General features: G+C 36.1%; 1 protein-coding gene across 2 annotated transcripts in view; it reads left to right on the forward strand.

Annotated features, from left to right (window-relative positions):
- RIMBP2 (RIMS binding protein 2) overlaps nt 1–21,814 on the forward strand; it is a 138,385-nt gene that overhangs the window by 62,356 nt on the left and 54,215 nt on the right. The window contains exons 3-4 of one of the 2 annotated variants that reach the window (XM_068412599.1): nt 11,991–12,080; nt 17,468–17,590. The gene's annotated coding sequence lies outside the window, so the exon portion shown is untranslated. Of the gene's footprint in view, nt 1–11,990; nt 12,081–17,467; nt 17,591–21,814 lie in introns of those variants that run through there. The other variant, XM_068412600.1, reaches the window with a different exon arrangement.

Here is a 21,814-nt window from a genome sequence, read left to right on the forward strand (position 1 = left end):
AATGCAGATTTCCAGCTGATGATTTTCTACCCTGTTGAAAGCAGTCAGGACTCTGGATTCGTGTCAGAGTTTAATGAAGGGGAAAATACTAGGGCGCTTGGATAAATTGCTTCAAAATTCCACTGCTCTTAAGCAGTTAGTTCCTTGCCTGAATTGGGGCCTTGATGATTTAGTTTTCTTTTGATTTTATACTAAGCAGAATAGTATGTAAATATCTTCCTGGCACCATTAATTAGATTTAGGAAAGAAAAGATAAGGAAAAGTGAAATGGCAAATATATTGTTTAGATTATGTGTTGTTTCTTACAATACGTTAAAACAAAGTATTTTGTCTGTGTTCTGGTCTCCTCAAAAATGCCTAGAAATTGTCCTAGACTACATAGATGCAGAGCAGATTTATTACAGCAAAATAAGAAGTTGTGGTAGTTCTTAAAGGCTTAAGGTCTTGTATGTTTTTGTATAGTGTAATATACAGGAGGATTGTTGTGTCAGTATCTGTCTCTGACTCTGCTTTCATGTTGCTGTTCAGTGCCAGTCGAATCACCTAAGACCACATTTCCAAAGTGTTTGTTGCTGGTGACTGCCCGGGTTTATCAGGGATGTCTACAATCAGCAGAGGAATCCAAAATCAACATACATTTTTTGGTCTTAATTACTGAGTTTCTCTTTGTGAAAAACAGGTATCATGTATTTCTCCCAGATTTACTGTACAAACTATTGACATCCTCAGCATGTACGTATATCAATATATATAAGTATTACTCTCACGGAGATACTGCTCTCATCCTCTTCATTTGCACTCTGTAAAATAACCTTTCTTGATATCATTTTTGCAACTCCAAGCTGCAAAATGTCTTCAAACAGCTGCTGTTTAAAAACTGTGAAGCTACTTTCCTTTTTCCATATGCAGAGAATTTCTTGCCTCCAAAATTATGTATTAGTTAGACTTGATTCTAGCCCCTATTTTGTCTTATGCTTTAAAAAATAAAACATAATATATTTAGGCAGGGACTTGCTTATAACTGGGTAGTGCCTAATAACAAGTTTGGTACATTACTGACATTCAAGGCTGGACTGAAGTTCAAGTAATAAAACAATGGCATATTATTAGAAAAAAAAAATATTGGTGAATTCTAGTATTTACTAGCTATTGTATTTCTCCTTAATGTCCTTGTGACAGGACTTCAGATGATATTGAGTAGAAGGATAAGAAACAGCATTGCTGTTAAGGAAGATTTGGTTGGACCATAAAAGGACCAACGTACAGTTTTTTACAGCTTTTCTTAAAAATTCACACAGGGAAAGCAGTGGCCCATAATACTTTGTTCAGGTTAACTCACAAATTTGTCTAGTGGTTATATATACCATCTTAGCTTAACAGAAGATGAAAAATTGATTGTACAGTCTTACTTGAAGGCTGTAATATTATCTGTTCTGAAAACAGAACTTTTGGAGCATGAAGAGCTGGTTTTGAACGATGCTTCTGGCATCTAACACTTAAAATTATTCAGCATATTTTTCTTGTCTGTCTTGAAATGAAAAATTATCTTCTGTTTTCAAGTCACTTATAATTTTTAAAAACTGTGCTAAATTTTCAATTGAGATTTCAAAATTATGCAACATATCAACATAAATTTCTGCCTAATAAAATTACTCTGAGACAATTGAATAATTCCTAGTGTCACCAGAGTTCACATTTTTTTTCACATTTGCCTCTCTGAGTGTCTTGCTTAAAAATATGCCAATCTATGAAAAAACATTTAGCTTCTTGAGCTTTAGTTGATGTTATGCTTAGGTTCAGTACATTTCATCCTTTTTTAGTGCCACAGGACTGAGTTTTTCACCTGCTGGGGCATGACGTTACCATGACAACAGTTGATCTTGTTTGCTAGTCTCTGTTTTGTGCATGACAAAAAGGAAAGCTTTTTGAGAAATATTTGTGAAAGCTGATCTGACTAATTGCATTTTAATGATCAGTGAAATAGGACAAGAAATGGCTTGCTCTATTTCAGTAAGAATAAGAAATTTCTATTATAAGAAATAGCACAAAGAACTTCACAATTTAATCAAAGTTGACAAGATCTCTCCATGAGCTATTCCTATATAAAAGCATCTGCAACTGGTTGTGTTAGCAGAATACTAACGTACCTGGTCTTTAGAAGATCCTATAAGGTATTCTACTGACCGATCTCCAAGTTCACATTGCTGCTCACCAGTCTTCTGTGTATGTTCTGTTGATCAGCAAATGGAAACCTTGACGCCTTAGCAGATAATTGAATAGATGATTTTTGTTGCAGCCTTATCCCTAATGAGCTCCAGTGGTGATCAAAACAACTTTGTTCATGTTTTTTAGCTGATGTATTTTATTTGTTCTGCCACTAGTGAAATCGAAGTAAGTGGAAAATGTGGATAGCAAGTTCCTTATGAATTGTCACAAAGTGTGAGTGGAAATTCATGCATGTGCAGAAACCACTAAAACCACACTAAGCATTTTAATTATTTTTAAATATTTGGTGGCATTTGGATTGATCTACATAAATAAGTTAGATCTTTGACACACGCACTGGACTCAAGACAAACGAACAATTTACTACCAGTTGGAGATGTGAAATAAAAAATATGTAGTATGATGGTAAAATAAAAAGAAAAGATTTGTTAAGGGGGCAGTAGGGAATGTCCCCTTCAGACAGTGCCAGCTTCATACCAGCATTCAAATGGGGTTAATGTTTAAGCCATGCTGTGTTTCCTTTGTGCCTTAATACAAGACCAGGAACCTTGTTCATTCCTTTCTCCCTTAGCAGTGGATAATTTAAGATTATTTTTTTCTTTCCCTCAGGTATAAGTTGTACCTGAGGGAACTAGAACTGTGCCATGGCAAATGAGAATTAGACCCTCTGCTTCTCAGATACATGAAATAATTCATTGCATTGAGGAGTGAGTGTAAAATAACTGAAATAAAAACCCCTGAATAAATATTGATTTTGCTTCAGCCCACAAATCAAATTGATTACCTTTCTAATACTGTCTGAGGGAAAACACTGCTGTAATAGTAAGTTTAAGATTAATTCACTATTAAAGGCTGCAGAAATCTATTTTTACTGTATCTTTGGCTGTTTGTGTTTCCAGAAGCTGGATGTTATTTGAAAGGTGGAACACAAATGTGCTTGTTTTTTAAAGGAAATACTAAGTAGTAGTTTGGCTAACTTGAGGTGAGGGGGTATCTTCAGGAGGGTAGCTGGAACAAAAGCTGAAGCACATTGTACAGGTGCTCTGGGTGGCTAAATTAGGAACAGTTGTGTTATCAATGGTAAAATTACTTTGGTACAAAGCTTATATTAAAACATGCCTATCAAAATAATTTTTATATGGTCACTGATGAAAGCATTATCAATATTGCATAATTTTAGTTATTGGAACAGCCTTAAACTAAAAGTATTACAGTTTTAACATACATAAGTAACTCATTATTGATGGGAATTTACCTCTCCCTTACCCCTTGTTTTTCTTTGAAGTTGATAGGCCAAAAATTACCTTGAATTGATTCTTCAGTTAGCAGCTATACATTTGTGTACTACTTTTCCACAACAAGATGATGTATTATTTTGTCATTAAGGAATTAACCAGCTATCCAATAATAACATTTCATTGCAAATGCTGAAAATGTTTTAAAAATTATACTGAAAAAGTAAGTTATACAATTGCTGTCTTTGCTTGTTGGGATAGTGTTTGATACTTTCTGCAGAAGTTAAGGAGAAAAAGAGTAATGCCACCTACTGCCAGTTAGAGGCTTCATTCCATCTGTGTTGTGAACTGGAAGTATGCAAAGACATTTGGTCTTTTGCTTTTGAGTATAGAGTCTAGTTGATGCATTCCACATACCTCATGGAAGAAGCAAGGCATCATAAAATACAAACGTAACAGCAAATACTAAATAATGTTATTGTGGGGAATGTCTGCTTTTTTACTGTCTTCATGACTACTTTCTTCAGCCACTGTAGGTATAAAGTCCCAAAGTAATGTCTTGAAGAGAACTTGTGTATTTGGTAATTCATTATAAACAGCTGCAGCTAGAATGTCTGCTGTGTTATTTAGTCACGAGTATGGATGCTATAATAAAACCATTGCACTTAGATATATCTAAAGTTATCACTTTACCCATTTTCATTATTAAAAGAGATGAGAGGGTCTTGTAATGTTCACATGATGTGCCGTAGGTGAATTAGATGGAGAGTGTCATGAAAAATTTTCAGTGATGGACATAGTCTGAGCAGCAGCAAATCAAAGATGGTTACATGTGATTCTAAAAGAAAGGAATCTTCCAGAAGTTCAGGTGAATCTGATGTTGATCTGTCCTTTTCCTGTCTGATCCTGCAAAACATTGCAGTGAGTACCTTATCGTGTAAATCAGTGTTCTTTTAGGGGGGACGGATTTGAAGTGGTAGAAAAGATTGTGCGGACAAGTTATGAGAAACAGTTGCGTGAAAAGCTAATACTCCAAAGGACAAGACAAAAAGAATGTGAATTAAATGAGCTGGTAGTGCAAACTTGTTATCTTAAGAATTTCATTGAAGTGAAAAATAGTACCATGCATTATTTGTTTGTGCTTCCTCCATAACATCTGGTCCTGGTTGCTGTAGTGCCAAGACACTGGTGATTTCCAAGTCCAATAAGCTGCTACAGTTCCTGTGTTCCTTATTTAGTAGTGCTTTTTAAGAAGTGCTATTTTTATATAGTGTTTCTTATGCTAAATTCAGCCTACTGATTAGAGGGGTAAAGCTGCATTTGTTTTCCTTTGTTAGAATAAAGTATAATTTGCATGGAAAAGTTCCGATTTTTAAAATGAAGGAAACTGAATTGTGAAGTGATTTTATTTAAAATACAAGCATTTCTGAGTAGATCTTCCTTTATCTTAAGAGTAGTAGTAGAAAAAACTTATGTATGCCTGTTAATATTGTCTGTAGAAATTCCTTAGTTTTTAAATGTTAACATCATAAAATGTCTGACTACTTTCTTGTACTACTTGCTAACATGTACTTCATCATGACAACTGAGAGGAAGAATCAAATGGAAATATTAAAACACCTCAAAAAAAGTCTTTAGTTTGATTATTTTTCATTGCATTTAATGGTTTTCCACTAACTTGTAATAAGTAATTTATTAAAAGTGCAACTTTCTAACTGTCAAAGTTGTTAACTGTGGAAGCCACTACTGGATAGAACAGTACCCTTCATGGGACAGGGAGGGGACACTCAGCATCTTTCAGTGCTTTCTTTGATCCCACTTTTATCTTACTGGTATGCATCCAAAGCTGTCACATATAGTGCAAGTGGTGTCAGAACATTAACTGACAGTGACAGAACAGCAGCATCTCTTGTGAAAGCCATTTTTTCTCTGCTTGCTTCTGGTTCCACTTTGTTCAGCGCTATATTATATAGCGGTTAGAATTATGCAGGACAACCTTGATTTTTCTTGCATCATCCACATGCTAATTACAAAGAGAAAATCAGAAAGGTTTTAATGGCAGTTTGTTGTACAGGCTGTGCCTAGATCTGTTAGCTTGTCCATGTTGAGGTTCTTAAATAGTTCTGCTGTGTACTATTCAGGATGAGTCAGCTTTGCCTTTAAAATCTAGCTCTTACAAGAAGATAAAAATGAATTGGTGGTGATGAACCTGACCTTAGAAGTGAGTCATTTACAGGGCAAAAATACATGAGAAAAGATCAGAAGATTCTTCATTTTTCTTATTTAAGTACCTGTAGACCTGAGGTTTTCGCTTTTCTCTTAGGTTAACTCTATTCACGTACCATCAAAATAGAGAACTATCGCAGGCGATTATAATCAGAGTGTTCTAATACAGTCATTCCAGGTTACTGGCAAAAATAAGTCTCACAGAAAAAGGGCTACAAATAAATGAATAGTGTATAACATTTTTTTAAACAAAAATAATTGATGGATGAGCAAACTAGCACACAGGGCAACAGATGCCTTTCTCCAGGCAATGTAGAACCTTGTTACCCAGACAGTGGTGTCAGATTGTATTAAATCTACAGAAGTCATCCTCCTACTGTGAATTTTTATAGTCAGTCCTCATATCCGTAGGAGAATTTCTACTTGTGCTCTGTTACGAACACACGTTTTTGCCTTCATTTCTGCACTTAAAAAGATGCAACTTATATATAAGGTAACACAATTTATTTTTAATGTCTTTTATTCTTAATTTTTCATGGATGTTTATTAATTGTATCATGTTTTGTGAAGTATGTACTGGTGTGTGAGCCTTTAAATCCGTGTAGTGCACTGGGCACCCCTTAAAAAATGGCACACTGCAGGACTGCTTGTGTTTGCGTGCATTTGAGAGGGCTGTCAATTTTCTGATTCAGTTTACTTCGCAGATTCTGAAAAGATCATCCTTAGTGTTGTTTTCTTAAATCAAAGCGCCTATCTGAGCTGAGAATGCCTGAAGCATTCCTTACATCCAGCAGGAAATATCCTTGCTGTTTGGAATTTTGTCTGACATGCTAAAGACGTTTCAGATTCTTTTTGCAAATTGTGCTACTTACAGTCCTGGCATGAATACAGCTTGACTGGCATACCACCACATATGTAATATATGTAAGTGTGGTTGATGCTTCTTGTATTTAACTTGGTAAAAATAGCTTAAGCAGGAGCAATCTAAGCTCTGTGCAACTTCTACCTACATACATTAGAAGAAGTTTGGGTTTGGTTTGTTTGTAGCTAGTTGATGCTAATCAATACCTACAGTTTTTTTCTGGGGGAACGTGCAATAGTTCTACACACAGCTTCTATTGTTTCTTTTCTTATCATTAATTTTCCACATTCGTTTCTCTGTAAAATTTTGGGATGCATGCTAGACTAGTAATTAAAATGCTTCAAGCCCTTAATTTTTTTAAAATGGGTATTGTGTAGCAACAATATTAGAAAGAGGGTGACAGACTTCAACTAATAATTGAAACCCAATGTCAAGACTCTGGAGACTAGTAAGAAGCTTGTTTGGAAGTGTGAAGTATTGCTTCCTTTTCACTTGCACATTAGTCTGCTAACATTTAGTCAGCATTTGCCTTTATATGGTGTCTTGGACTATCTGGCTTGATGAGTTCTTAATCTTTACTCTACTTGTCTTTATTAACAACTGCAGTGGATTGATTTGCATAGGTTAAATGGTAGACCTCATTTGACCCTAGTAAAAAGTTGCTTCTTAGACACAATTAAATTGTCAGTATTGTTACATACAGTGAATAAATGAAGAACAGGGGAGATGGCAGCAGGGGAAAAAAGGACAAAATGCTCATTAAATTTGTAAAAAGAAGTCAAAAGCTATTTGTATAAAAAAATAGGATGAAGAAAGAGTGCATGGTAATGCTTTCCATAGGTTTATTTTTTGGACTGGTACTGGTTTATTGTCAAGAAGTTTCAAAATCTGAATCATGTCAAGCTCTGAAATGAATTGCAAAATCCCACAAAATCTTCACTTAGGTCCAAGCAATAACAGAGTGGTGCCTTTTCATGTGCTCCCTTTAGAATTTGGTAGAGTTATTAAATTGAGAGTGGGGAAGGCTGTAGCGGAGAGTCCCTACCGTTCACAGGCAAGCTGGAGGCAAGAAGCACATACCCAGCCTACTGCCAGTAAGCCTGTCATTTGTGATGGCTGCCCTATGTATTTGCTGACCTCTTCTTTCTGTTGACTTGAATGTTCTGTTTGGAATTGGCAGTTGTAAGAGCTGAAGTGAGAAGTGTTGCCCTGTTGTTAATGCATTCAGTGCTAGCTGCCAAGTAAAGGAGAGAGAATGGAAAAATAGTCTATTTAATTCAGTATAGCATCTCAAGGAAGCACAGTCTTCCTGTGCAAGAAGAAATGTAACTGAGATTTTCAAAAGGTGTCTGTCTCCCTTTAAAATGTGTTTGAAGTTTCAAAGCTCTTTCAGGATCCAGCAATAAAATCCTAATGAAGACAGCTCACAAAATAGTGAAATGATAGTCAAATGTGTTGGATTCCCCCCCCAAATGAAAAACACCCCTTTGTGTGCCACTCTGGCCCCAGTCAGATGAGTCTATACACAATGGTGGTATGACAGCTCTTTTGAGAAGAGCAGCCATGAACTGGCAACTTTTAGAGACTGACTGTGGACCAATAAGAATTTATACCAGAAAATTGAGTTTTCTGGTTTGTACATGGAAGAAAGAAGTAAAAATGTCCTTTTCCTCTACATGACTTCAATTCTCTTTTTTAATGTATGAATTACCTGTTGGGTGGAGTTTAGTTCTGGGGTAGCTGTGATTAACTCTGGTCTTTTTTGTTGAAGGTTTATATTTAACTAATCTGGAAAATATTGAGGCATATACTGTTAAGGGACCAAATCACTGAAGTCAATAGATTAGACAGAAAATCACAAACTGCAATGATGTATAACTAGAATTTGCAAAAGTCCAGGTGGTATTTCACAGCCACAAGAGAAGAGGAGATGGTGAGGACATGTATGATGAGTACTGTAAGTGTGTTTCTCCAAGTAACAGTTAGCATCTGGAAACATTCAACACTACAGAAACTAGTCGTGAGGAGTTTTGAGAGATAATATAATTGTTTGTTGAAGTACTATTCATGTATACTACACAGAAACTAGCTTGTGTTCGCCTTTGAGCAGTAGTATGTGCTGCTTCAGTTAACCACGTCACAGGTAACGTTCAGGGACGTGACTGATAATACTATGCAGTAGCTAAACTATCGCAGCTGAATCTACCAGAATTCTATCAGAGCCCCTGTTGTAAGGGTTCATTGCTGTTGACAGATGACTAAAGCCAACAAATGATTGAAACTAATATTGTGGGAATTTCTGAGTTGACAGTAATTATGACTTGGATCATTTCCAGAAGACATAGCCCAATAAAGGAACTCGTCTAAAATTTACAAGACTTTGGTTCAGTTTCTGGCTTTTACTACGTTATTGCTCTGAGACCTTTGAGTCATTTATTCTTTGTGCCTTAATGCTTTCTCTGAGAGCAAGCAATCTAAATATTGTAAGTGTACATGTATTTATGTCACTTCCAAACACCCTGATAATACATACAAATGCATTCTATCCTTATTGCAAATACTGCAAGTGGAAGTTTTGCACCTGAGTTTTAGTTGCTGTGTCTCTACCTGTGCATTTTTTAGGCCAGAAGTGTGCCAGTAATTCCTGCTGCTGTTTCAAGTGATTCTTGATTTTTACAGATTTAGTTGGGATGGGGAATATAAGTGGGCTTTGTCCTGGCAAATTCAAGGGAATACTGAGAGAAATTGTCACTATGATGAACAGAGATATAAGTGAAAAGAAATAGGCTTATAACTAAGGACCAATGAAGCTGGGATAAGTACTGCCCTACTTCTATTCATCCTTGCAAATAACAGGATAAAGTGTATTTTCTTCAGGTAGGACTAACAGCCAGCCCAGTTGCTGTGCCATCTCTCATAAACTGTTTTCTATTCTGGAGAATTTAGTAGGGTGTGAAAGAAGCTGGCCTAGATTGCCATCAATTACTCCTCCTCTCCTCCCCGCCCCCCCCCCCCCCCCTCCTCTTTTCTACTTGAATTCCTTGTAATAACTTTATTAAAACCTGGTAACTCATTGTCACTTGTTCCCCATTAAAGTTAGCTGTGCAGTATTGATTTGTAACGAATGCAAATTGATCCATTAAAGTCAATGTCGAATCTGGCTTGACAAAAGCCTGCAGTTGTGAGGGTTTCAGAGCAGGTAGTGTAGCTTATTTTCACCTTGTGAAATGCAGAATAGACACACAATGCTTTACAAGTGACATTCAGCAATCAATAGGATGCAATGATTTATTTGCATATCCAAGGAACTGTTCTGTGCAGTTTGTTGATATTATAAAAATATTTACTGATTTAATTCACACCTTTGAAAATGCAACGTGAGCTAAAAAATTCTTCTTGTTTTGGCCCTCAGAACTGTCTAGCATCTCACAGAGCCTGACTGCCACTTCTAATTGCACTCTGAACAACAGATTTAACAGACTTGAGACATTATAATTGCTGAGCTCCTTGTGTGCGAGATGATAGGTATATCTGCAATCAGGAGCCTGTGACTATTCTGCAGTTTGTCGTCTTAGTTTAGTTCAGTGCAGTACCACTTAACGCTTAGTCGAGAGAACGGCTTCCCACAGATGATGAGATGTTCTGACATTGTATGATGATGGTGCTGTAAGATGTCATTACTTAAGCTGAACTAATTTTCACTATCCTTTGTTTATGTTCTATTTAACTATCAGACTAGCATTCCAGGTGTGGGCAGAAATGCAGTATCTTCTGCAGAATTAATTGATATGTTAAAATCACTGTTACTCAGAGTGACCTTTTCTGTGTGAAATGTTTTATAAAACTGACATTTTAATCTTATTTTCCATACAAAAAATTATTCACATGATCATACTGTCTGTTTAGCTGACCCTATAAATTTTGAACCCAGTGGTTAATTTCAATCAGATTTCGATGTCACATCTTCTTAGATATTAGTGAAGTAGCCATCGGGCAGAAATCTGTAAGCTTTGCTAGTTCTGATGCTCAGGTAATGAAGCTTAGGGAACAATTTAGATAAGCAGCTTAACAACTTTTGTTCGTTGAAAACGCTATTTTTCTATTCAAAACATGGATCTTGTGTGCAAAGAGTTTTTGAAATTCATCTAAGAAAGGTATGCTTAAAATAGCAAGTTTTTTGGTTCAAGTAGTATGAAGAACATTTAAATATCAGAATTTTTAAATTCCTTTTTTAGGGCTTACATTGGTAAATCAAAAATTGGCATTTAAATTTTTTTTTCATATTGAGAATTTTAAAGAGAAATTGTAACAAGGCATTATTTGAACAGTTTTTCTTAAGACCTCAGCAGAATTAGTAGAGAAATCTGCTGATAGTGTGGATTTTAATGATGCAAAATCATAAATTATTTCAAATCACTCAAAAGTGGGCCCAGTTTTGCCCACCTTAGTATGGTTTCGGCAAATCTAACCAATCTTTTCAGAAGATAATGTATAATGCACACTGTAGGATGCAAAGATTACAGATTGCCCAGCATGACTGATTGCATCTTTCATAAGGAACTGAATTTAAGATTTAATCTCAGACAACCACCTTTGTGAACTTGTACAAAAACCAAATTGTCAGAAATATCAGAGGGTGCTGCTGTTTTTTCATGAGCTGCATGAATTTTGATTTGTGTGACCTGACAAAGCATTTCCACTCCTCTAGTTTGACCTTTGACTGTATATTTGAGTTTTATTTGCTTTTTACTTATAGTGCTGTCTAAATAAATAAAAATACATTCCTTGGGCTGCAGTTAATACCTTGATCTTTAGTCATACGTTACTTACCTTTTGACTTCCATCTGCATTTCTGATTTGCCTGCCACTGTAGTACACAGATGCTCTACCCAGATTCTAAAAATGTTTGTATTAGAATGTGTATCAATACATATGTTTTAAATAGATATACATAGTAAAGTGAAATATGTGAATATAAAAATGCGTACATGAGTATACATTCCCATTGTTCGCTTTTGCCCTCTAAATGCCTTCTGAAGACCTAAGTTTGATAGCATTACTTTTTTCCTGGGAGCCAAGTATCTTTCTCTCCCCAGCTCTGAGTGAGGCAGAGAGGTTTAAGCTCTTCGTTACATCCACAGGCAGTTTTTTTTATTATTATTTTTATAGGCACCAGGCCTGTGAAGTCAAGTCATCTCTCTTTGCCTGCACATCTTTAATCAGATCATCTACTGAAAACATGTGGGTTTACGATAGAGCCAACTGTAATTGCAGACTAATCTGCTGCTTCTGCACCTTCAGTGCCTTTGGCTCTATGCCTGATATTACCCTTAATAGTTTGTTAATACCAAATAATGCAAAAACATTGCTTCCTCAAGCACTTAATAGGATGTACTGTAATGGAGATAAATGGTCTATGACAATGTTTACTTGTGTTTTAGGAAAATGAACTGAAGGATGCTGTGCAAGAAAAGAATCGCCTGAGCCTTCAGTATGCCAGTGTGTCCCACAAAGCACTGCAATATGACCAGGTAACATCATGAGCACAAATCTCATACATTCATTTGTTACAGAAATCAGGCTGCAGAGTGGATAAAAGAGGACTGTATGGTCATTTTTTCTGATTTCCTTGCTTCTACTTGAGAACATAAAATATTTTAATTAAAAATAAATTTAAAACCTTATTTTACCAACAAATGTTATTTTCAAGTGAAAATTTAAGACACACTGATAGACTTTAGAGAGGTACATCATTCCTCTGATGCATATTTTCTTAGTATTGTAAATTGGTATTAGGCTTTGGTAAAAAGAATTTTTTCGGTGATTTTGATGAGACTTGATTGAAAAATTCTCTTCTTTTTCTGAAAAATACTGACAGAAATAGTTGCTATCTAGTACATTTTTTTCGCTGCCCTTCTGCATTTTTTCTTTGCATTTTTAAATTTCTCAATAAAATGTTGAAAAGCTCTTATCCAGCAGCAAATGTCCAAAACTCTATTTAACAATTGTTATTTCCCCTGTAGCATGGCACGTGCCATAGTCTCACCTATTCCAGGTCGTGATATAAAAACTGTTTTAATAGTAAGCATTTTTCTTCAGTTCATTTTTGTGCCTGTTATGGCACAAAAAAATGTCTTTCTGACTACAGTGTCATTATATCTATGGCAAATACTGCATGGCATGACTATCATGGGAGGAGAGGCTGATGTGCCTTACCACATATGCATTCAGTGGAAGAAACATCATGAACCAGCCACTTTACAGGGCTACATTTAGCTAAAAATAAAACTCCAATCTGGGATTTTTACAGGGCTTAAGTGAGTTGCTCGGCAACCTCATTCATATCAGAAGAGCCTCATATAGGCTCTGACGAAAACCCCTCCTCAAAGCTTGCAAAATAGTGGTAGCTGCATGCTTTGATATCTGACGTGCATGTGTCACAGGGTAGCCCACTGGTGAATTTCCAAACCAAAGGAGGTCTGATTAAGTCCCTGAGACAATGCAAATTACTAAAATTCAGAGATGGCTGTGCCTGCACTCTACATTTTGTGTGTAGCACCTGGTATCAAAGCAGACCTGAAATTTCCTGTTGCTGAGGAATTTAAATGTTTTTTATATAAAAAGGCAGTGTAATAACAGTTTATGAGAGGAAGAAGCCATGTGTATCATAGCATCACTTAGTTTTATCCATCCATCTGTCTAGAATTTCTCCCTTTCCTAATGTTTTTCTCTTTATTGTTGTTTACACATTGCCTTTACTCTTTACTTCACGAAGCAGATGATAAAGTCTTACTTAGGCAGTTTTATATTCTAGCTGACACAGGAATAGCATGCAGCATTAATGCAGTGAAGGCTCAGTACACTGGTGACAATAAAAATGTTAGCCCTCTTACTATCAGAAAGTGAAGAACTATGTGGTTAATAATGCTTTATTATAGGTAACATTTGTCTCTTATGATAGTGGAGAGCTTGAGGTACATTGAAAAACCTAGTAAAAGCAATTTCAAATGTAAGGGTAAAATGTCAACCTTTGACATATTATCCACTAAGTAATAAAATTACCTTTTACTATTGTAGTGTTAGAATTTGTTATACTGTGGGTGTTTGTTTCTTCAAATATATTAAATACCGTGAAAGGCACAATGCAACAATTCTGGCTGCCTGGGCTTCTAATTTAACATCACAGCCTCAGTAGGATCAAAGACTTGCTTTAAGTGTGCCCTCTCACTTTTAACAATTTTAACAATATGCAATCTTTGAAGTATACCTTGAATGTTAACAAACCCATGTTTTCCTTCTTGCGTAACAGGTTTTCTGAGGGAATTACTTGGGGTTGTCTGTTTGATTGTTTGTGGGTTTTTTTTTTTACCACACACACTGAGGTTAAGGATAGATTGTGCAGTTTAGATTATATTTTACTATTCAGAAAGTGTGAAACTATACAACTTTGAATGTGGAGGTTGGAGCAAAATTCCAACAGAGTTAGGGCTCAGCCCTGAAGGGGAAAACCTGCCTAAAATAATTTATTCTTTTTCACCCTTGAGAGCTGGCCTGAAAAACAGGCTAGCTTTATCCAAGCAAATGGGGCTGAAGGAGTGTTTATGCATTCTGTTATGTAGCACAGATAAAACTACTGCTCATTTTTGCACAATGTAGTTGCTGAATTTTGACTCTAGAAAGGAGTAGGTACAAGGCTGGCTACCTTTAAATCTGCAAAATAAAGCTAAAATTGTATATAACTTACATGATTTAGTTTTGCTACTCTGCACAAGAGAATCAAAGTTGCATTCCTAGAGTGGAGTACTTGTGAAAATATTTTTGAGTCATTAGGAGTGCTATGAAACTGGCCTCTAACATTTTCCTGCTCATCTGAAAATATATAGGCTAGTGTTTTTATGTAAAAATAGAACAGGCATTATACATTCAGAATTTATTTCCACAACATACCATTTTCATGGTAGTTTCTGAATGATGTTTTCTGAACAATGTAAGTTGTTTCAGAAATTGGCAGGTCGCTAAAGTCTAGAATTAAGGCAGATGGTGGGTTATAAGGCTGATGGAGCTTTTCACCAAGGAAGTAAACTGCTGGTTCGTTTTGGTGTGCTGGTTTTCAATAACTAGCTTCAGTTTAAGTGTTCAGGACGAGGAAGACACTTTAGCAGAATTCTGGCCTTCATAACTGACTCAAATGAGGGCACAGTTAGTAAGCATGAAGGTATGGGATGAAAAATAAATTGGTTGATGCATTGAACAGAGAAACATCACAGATCAAAATGTTCCCTGTTCGTGTCATGAAATTAGAACTGTTTATGATGGCACTCTATTTAAGTCAACTGTTTTTGCCACTGGGAACATTGATGTTTTGATGTGCTCTGTGTGTAATTCAAGTTCATGTATATCCCATATGTTCTTAAACAGTCTGCTTGGAGAGAGCATTAAATTCACATTTAAGAACAGATGTCTAAACAAAGAAAAAAGCAAATTATAGACTCATCAAGTTTTATGATGCTTTATCGGTTATATAAATGTGTATATCACAGCATTCTATGTGATATACAATCCTCAGAGGAGAAAGTTCTGGCAAGAATGCCCTGTAGAAATATTAAAAGTTATCGGTGTTGCTGGAAGTAACAAGAGTAATTATTGGAAGATGGTTGGTAGATTTGGTTGTGTTCTTTCCAACCTACAAAATGAAAACACACACAGAACTTTGTTCTAAAGCTGATCTGCCAAAAGAGAAAGTAGAAATTATCAGAACCATTTGTGTATTCCTAAACTTAAACTAATTTAGGTATGTGCTTTGAGATCCTAAATGAAAGATCCTGAGATGTGTAAAATATCAACAGTTCTACATGTCTCTAATTCATCTCTTTCCAAATTACATTAGCAGCCTGATAGGTACCATTTGTTCTGATAGCCCCTACACTGCCAGCAGGCAAAAACACACAGCAGAAGGGTACCGTGCTCGCTAGCTCCAAAAAATTATTCAGACTATGATGACTAGTAAGTTTTAGAAAATTCTTTACAAAGGTAGTCATTTGGTATCAATTGTTTTAGGGACAGGGAAAACTAAAGTCTTAGTTTTATGAGGAAAATAACCTTTTCTTGAAACTTGTTCAAAATATTGTACTTCATTCATCCTCAGTAAATTAACTGAGAATCACAGATGGCAACAAAATTGCATCGTTGGTGGTGATACCTCATTGCTTCCTTTTTCCACTCCATTATTCTTCAACAATATACATTGACTGATCTGAGCAATGAAATACCATACAAAGGATGCAGGAAGTTAATAGATTCTGAAAATCCATTGTTTAATAGTTTCCTTAGTTATAAAGAAATGAGGGAAGAGGAAAAGAAAAATCTGTGCACAGGAAAAAAAATCTGAGGTTGACAATAGTTGCATCAGTTCTTGTGGAAAACATGATTTGTTCCATTTTCCTCTTTCTTTTTTCTAGTCCACTGCACTCTAAAGAGCCCTCTTACAAAGATGAATACGAGGGCTGGCTGCAACCATTTAGATTGTTTGGTCCATGGCAAAATTTGCAAGTTAACAAACTAGAGCCAGAAGGCAAATAGAAAGGCTGAATAAGTTTCCAAAACATCGCTTTAGAAAATGTCCAGGAGATATCCATGTCAGACATTGCTTAATGCCATTTGTTCTTTAAAAAAACCCAAGAAATTACAGTAATTAAATAATAAAAAAGGTACTTGTCACTTCCTTAACTGAAGTTAGAAGGAAACATGAGCGTCACCAAGATTAAAGCCTGTGCCTTATCCCAGTACTTTGTACTGCTTTGCCTTGCCTTGGTCAGTGATCCTGCCAGCATTGTTTATGCTTCTGCGCTGTGTTGCAGTTAACAAAGGAAAACAGATGCTTCTGGGAACCCTGCTCACTAGAAATATTATGGCTTTTTCTTTTGCTTTCTTGCCTTCTATCAACGTTGCAGGGAAGCGTGCAGGGAAATGTGAACATTATGTATTTTTAACCTAGGTCCTTATTGCTGGTGGGTTCTCATTCTTAATGTAAAAATTGCAGTTTCTGACAGGATACAAGCTGTGACAAACCTATTGTTATACGTCAATACAGGACATAAAGTCATAAAATTATCAGGGATAAGAAATCAAATTTTCAGCTGATCTGAATCGAAGAAAGAACTTTTCCATGACAGGATAAAGTAATGTAATATTATATTTTCATATTTTCTATGGGTGTTTATGAAATAGGCACTATCGCTGATGATTCACAAAATCCTGTATAAAAAGACTCAGTCATAGTGAAATGGTTAATCTAGCACCAAGTAAATTAAATCAGAAAACAAATTCTACTTGATGAGTATCTGATCCTTTAGAAACCTTCTATATGCAAATATTTTAAGGGAGAGCAAGGGTTTTTTTGCAGAAGAATACCTATTTTTGAATTGTAGAGACATTGTTTTCAAATGCTAGCACAGGCTGATCATGTATATTTGAGTTTATTCTGAAGTCAATTTACACTAAAGAATAGTCCAGAAAAATGTACATGTGAGTTGTATTTCAATATATACATTAGATCTCTGTGTCTTTATATAGCACACCCATCTCTGATGCCTCTGAGATCCAGAGAAATTAGGAATTGTTTGTTTGTCATTTATTTTGTGCATTATATAGTATATTTATTTAACTTTGCATAACTTATGCATAACTACAGTTTGGTTGCCAGATTGTAGTCCTCATCAAAAGAAAACGTTTCACACATACATGTATATGAGATGCACACAATTTCCTCACTGAATATTCCCTTCCATTCTACGCTGCTTTCCTATTTTCTTTGAACTTTTTTTTTCCTTTTTCTATTTTAATGTGCAGAAATATTTGTCTCAGATATAGTTTTCATTAATTAGCTGTTTGGGCAATAATCACATTTTCATTCTTCTAGGTAAAATCAGACTATGACCATCTTAGAGAAACCCTTCTCAGAGTGACCAAAGAACGAGATTTGGCTGTAAAGGGAAAACACCAGCTCCAAGCCAAGCTGGAGAACTTAGAGCAGGTCCTAAAGGTATGTGTAATTCCATAAAGTCCAATGACCCACTACTTCTATTGCTTGTTTAATATTCCTGGTGTTCATTCAGTGAGTCACAGAAGTATAAGTGCATTGCAAACTAGGCCCTGAATGCCCCTATTAGTTATGATAAAACATATGGAAAACAGTAGACCAACTACTAGAGAAGCTTAGTACAGTTCCACAGATCTTTGTCACTAATTTGCTATTTGACTGTGAGCTGTGTGCAAGTAGAATCAACACCTAGAAGCTACTTTAACAGATGTGGCTTGCCTGTGCTCTCTATATAATGGTTGTGAGATTCCAGCTTGATTGCTGCAGAAATTCACTTCTTCAAGGAGAACATAGTAGAGAGATAAGAGGAAAAAAGTCTAGAAAATAAATGAACTGTGAATTTGTGTCTCATAAAACAGCTGAGGATTAGACTTTGCTCTAAGTGAATTGGCATTAATTCTCATTTCATCAAATCAAAATACAAATTATTATTGTCTGGACTCCTATGCTGCTAAAAAAACAACACTTTCATGAGCAATAAAACTCTTCTTGTACCCTGTCCAGATACTGGTTTTGCTAGTCTTGTATGTTTTTGAACACTTGAAACTCCTGTAATGATGACTTTCTTAAAACAAATTGAAGAATGTACTTTCTTCTTTGGCCATACCAAACAATGCTCATTTCTCCACTCTTTCATCAGGATATCTACTGGCATTTGACTTAATTATTCCTCCAAATTTCTTCTGTAGAGGAGCTGAATCTGGCTATTTGACTGATTTTGTTTCACTTCTACTGAAATAATACTTCTAATGCATGTGGGAGAAACATTCTGTAAATCTTACTGTTCTGTTGAAGAACTCTTTCAAAAGTTTTCCTTCACTGAAACAAAAATTGTCTGGTGGATATAGAGACCCTGACTTTTCATGTTTAGTAGTTCTCTCCCTTGAGCAGAACACTGCTGAGCTGGCAAAGTACCTGGAACAGACTTGAAACCCTAAATCTCCTTTTTAGTGTTAAACCATGCCCAAGCAGATGCAGTTAATTGTGTATTTCATGTGTGTCCTCATATGATTGGCAAATTAGTAGTTTGAAAAAATGGTTTGCAGCTTTCCAACCATTGGAAAGTTTTGAGAAATATTTAGCCTAGTTTCCCTGTCAAAAGAGAAATTCAGGATGTATCAACAAAGCAGAGAAGGGGAGATGAAGAACTGCTGAATTAGCTAACTTCTGGGAATCTTCACAGTGCCTCTCACATGGAACAGTTCTGATTTTCCGATGTGTTCAGCCAGCTTTTCCCATTCATCCCGCTGTAATGGTGCCCACCCATCTGCAAGTGCAGATAACAAGTCCTTTGATCAGAGCACTTGGGCAAGAATTAAATTTGCTCCCCATTCAGCATCATATATGAGTTCTGTCTCATAAACAAGACTTTAGCACTTGAAAGTCATTTGAGTTTGTTCTAACATTAACCAGATGCACATTTTAGAACTGTAAAAGTCACTGCTGTAGGAAAGAATGGATGTCTTTGTTTTGTTTGCGGCTGTAGGTAATACAGTGCAACCGCTGAAACGGTTGGAGCTAGGATGGGCTATTCATTGTCAAATGCCCCTGCTGCACATGAGGAAGCTGGAAAAAGAACTGTTTGAGCAGATCCCTTAAGTGCTATTTCAGACACAGTTTGTACTATATAGCTGTCTAGCTCTATAGTTTGAAAGAAAACTGAGATATGCACAAAGTCCCCAGTTCATTCTCTGCTGTGTAGCAGGATTCTTGCCTTTGATCTGAAAGACACCCTGAAAAGGTTCCTTCTTCACACTTCTTTGAAGGACAGAGCATTATTTGTCAATTGTTTTGAAATATGAAGTCCTTACTATGTTTTTTCTATGCTCTTGTAAATGTGGATTTGCTTTCTGATGTTAGAGTAACATTACTAGGACCTCTAGAAAGGGTGCAAAAAGGGAAGTGCAAAGTTCTAACCTGCCTCACATTAAGGACAGCGATAGCATGGACAAATGGATTGCCACCACCTATACAAAGCATGGCAATGTGATCATTGTGGAAGTCAGTCCTGAAGAAGATGCAGAAAGAATTCAGCAACTCAGAGCTTTCTCCCTGCTCTTCTTCTAGTGATCTCTGCAGTCCTCCTCCACTGCCCTAACCTATTCCCCTCAGGCTTGGAAGAAGAAATGACAACAGCTGACGTGCAGATAGGAAGCACAAAACAGATTTGCAGACAGAACTGATTTGTGAGCAGAGTGTGAGCAGAGAGGAATTGCTTCTGGTTTTGGGGAGATTTAATTGCTGTGCCAGGGGAGGGACAGATGCTGGGGTGAAGAGATCCTTGCTGCTTTAAATACTAAGTAGATCATGACAATACTAAAATGACTGAGAGATACTTTTAGGTTAACATAGATGACCAAATGGTCTTTTCTGACCTTAAAATCTGTGAACCCTAGATCATTAAATACCTATTTTAGGAAACAGAGAAATGAAAAGCTGAGGAGAATCACAGATCATGTATCACAATCTGTTTCTTCATTATATTTTATAGATTCACTGTATGGTCATGGTATTAATTATTTATCGATCTCTGCCAAGGACTAGAAATGTTCTGTAGTAGCTTTTGTAAAAGTAGTAAGAAGTTCACACTATCAAAATATGCTGTACCAGATCTGGTACTAAATCTTGTGAGAGTGAAGTGAGACCTTTGGTTTTTTTCTGATAATTAAAGGTTTTAATTAACGGTGTGAGAATGGCTTGATGGCCTCACCATTTCTTGACTATAAGAAATGTGCTGATGCTCCATCAGTGTCAAGTTCTACATAATAATTGATGGAAGCTGCTGAGCTCAGTAAGTGTAGCTTCATACTAATTTAAATCCTGAGTAATACTAGTTAGCAAAATAGGTTATGTTCATTTAGATGAGATGAGCATCAGAACCATTATTTTTGGTCATTGTTAAATACTGAGAACAGATATTACCCATGAACTTAAATTAACTTTTGTACAATATGCACAGTTCAGAAATGTCTACAGTCAAAATACTGAATCCTCACAAAAATCCTCACAAAACTCCTAGAAAACAAACCATAGTTGAGAGTCGAAACTGATGAATTGGAAAAATCTTTGATGATTTTTTCTGTTGTTTTTAATCAACACATCAAATTAAAATAAATAAATACCAAGCAGAGGCCAAATGGAGCATTAGAGACATTTCTGCTTTCTTTGCAAACATATCCAGATTGAGAGAAGTCAGCCTCACTGTGCTGTCCCTCTTTGTTATGAGTAACATGTAGCAGACAATAACAGCTCATTAAAGGTTAGCAATATGCTTGATAACATTTTCGCTTGTTCACAGTAAGAGATATTTTGGGCTCTTCTTGTCAATTTTAGCCACGTATTTGTGTTTCCAAGTGCTGATTCCTAATAGGTTTGCATGTAATAACTCATGGTGCTGCAGATAAGACATTGTGCCTCTGCTCTGGGAGTATTATGGGAATAATATGTAATTTGGAAAATAAAAATCTTTAATACCAGTTTCACCAGAGAAGAGATCAGAATCTATAAAGAGATCCTTCTTAACTCCTGTTTATTAAGAGGGTGTTTGGAAGTTATAATGATATTGGGAGAATAATATTAATCTGTAATGAAAAAGATTTCTATCTGCAAAGGGTATCTAGACATTGTTCAACTTGTGCTCTTCCCAAGAACCTTTTTCATGCTGGTTTGAATCATTAGTAGTAACTGTACTTTAAAAGTTGTTTTTGAGGACTCTATAGTCACTTTTGTCCAAATCCACCTGTGTTAGTTTTACTCTGTCTAATTTGCTATAAATAATAGGCAGAGATTAGCAAAGGTAAGCTATTTCTTTTGGGTCATCATTTGCAAAACAAATCACAAAAGTCTATCCTAGATAAAGAGGCATTTAGGGAATTGTCAAGCTAATTTTTTTCCAAGCTTTACTTTTTCAGCACAATGCCACATATAAATGTGTGTCTGATGGATAAAATGGGTACTGTTCACTTGTGCATCACAGAGGCTGCATTGCTGGCAGTGACAGACTCATACATCCTAAAAGAGTTTGCTGTCAAAATGCCTGAGTTTAGCATTGGCAATATGCCCCTAAGTACCGACCGAATTTAAATCCTATCCAGACTCCAGCTTGCCTATCAGTGATACCAGAGAGCTTTTACGTTGAGATGAACATCTGCATGCCTGGGAATGGAA

The sequence above is a fragment of the Nyctibius grandis genome, chromosome 14 (genome assembly GCF_013368605.1).
Source record: "Nyctibius grandis isolate bNycGra1 chromosome 14, bNycGra1.pri, whole genome shotgun sequence".
Lineage (NCBI taxonomy): Eukaryota > Metazoa > Chordata > Aves > Nyctibiiformes > Nyctibiidae > Nyctibius > Nyctibius grandis.